Below are 1,762 nucleotides of genomic sequence, written 5' to 3'. Positions count from 1 at the left end.
TCTCTCTCTCTCTCTCTCTCTCTCTCTCTCTCTCTCTCTTTGTCTTTGTGCCTCTAGACAAGCATAATTCTCCTCCCTCGAGGCTACTTTTTCCCATTAGTTTTTCATTAAAATCCAAACTAAGCGCCCAATGTTCAACTGTTTAAAACTTACAGAGTTCAGCAGTTTATCCAATGACTTTGAGGCAAAGTCTAGTGCCAGGATTTGAATTTGCTAGCAGGTGGTTGGGTTGGGGTCTTGTATTTTCTCCTAATCCAGGGCCCTTGCTGAGATCTGACTATTTCAATTTTCAACTCGTCTCCGAGCCTCGGTTCGAACACGGATATTTTTCACCCCTCCCTGCCCACCCAGCAGTAATGGGTACCTGACTTCAAGTTTGGGGAAGTAAAGACGGTGTGGAAAAGAACTGGCCACCCTACCACAATATGCCGAAGGCCCAGGAAGTTGTCTCACTAACAAGGCAACCCCCAATGTCCGGATCGGATGCGGAAACAACTTTACTTTTCAAGGCGATACATTCCCCTTTAAAAAAAACATTCCAAGACATGCTAAACTCCTATCAGACAGAAGCCCTACCCAGACATGATGTTCTTTTTCTTATCAATATACCTTTTTCGATCAATAAATCATTTGTGAGGCAGCATGGTGGAATCAGGCTCTCGTCAAAATAATCAAAGTGAAGAAATTGCTTTTTTTTGTTGGTTTGTGAATTTTATCAAAATTTTGTGGGGGGGGGTTTTGCTCAACACCTTTCATGCCTATTAAAGAAGTCATTTCTGTGTGAATTTTTCTGAAGAACGTTGATTAAAGGCACAAAAAATGGACATTTTCACTTACCACGGACTCTTAAGCTAAGGAAATAACTAATCTTTGGCGGCCATTTTCTCCCTAATTTTACATCTGAAAACAGGTGACACTCACCTCCTTCATTCTCAAATATCTCGACTTTTTTTCAAGATAAATGGATATTTTTTTTCATCCAATAAAGACAAGTGAACAAGCTTTACGATGATACCAATAACTCTATATGGCCAAAAATTGACGAGAGCCTGATTCCATCACGATGCCTCAAATTTCTATTCTCCAGTCTCCAATCTATTTTCTTTGAACTCATCATGTATTTATACACTGGGGTGACTAAGGCATCCCCTTCTTTTCACTTATATTTTCGAAGAATTTGACAAATCAATTCCCTTAATTTGAACCCAAAAACATTAACCAAACCTCATGACTTTTCAAACTATTAATCATAGAAGCTTTGTAATGTGCCTTAGTCACCCGGATTTATCGGTATCAATAATGTATTTTTATATTCTTACTCATACAGTTGGTTTTTTAAAAAAGTTTTAGTAAGAGTTTTACGGCACTTGCAACACAATAAGGTCACATAAGTACGGAAGATTAGAGGTTCTACAAGAGAGTAACAAATATAAAAAAGAAGGAGGGGAGAAAAGGACGACAGATGTTGTTTAATAGGAAAGAAGAAGCAAACCATACCAGAGCACCCGCTAACCACCCACTTACTCATACCTATATCTATGGCGTTTCTTTACCTTGCCCCCACAGATGGCGCCTCTGTACAGCGGGATTGGCTTGTGTTCTCTGGTGGCGTCATGCTACGTGTGTTACTACTACACGACCATCCTGGCCTGGTGTCTCTTCTACTTTGTCGTGGTGAGTTTACTTACTTTACTTTTTACTTTTTTCTTCCGGTTGTACCCTGGGGTGTCGCGGGGAGACACAGGTGTCTGTCTGCAGCAAG

Source organism: Aplysia californica, unplaced genomic scaffold, assembly GCF_000002075.1.
Source record: "Aplysia californica isolate F4 #8 unplaced genomic scaffold, AplCal3.0 scaffold00714, whole genome shotgun sequence".
Classification (NCBI taxonomy): Eukaryota; Metazoa; Mollusca; class Gastropoda; order Aplysiida; family Aplysiidae; genus Aplysia; species Aplysia californica.
The sequence above is the reverse complement of the archived record's forward strand: the minus strand, read 5'-3'. Positions refer to the sequence as shown.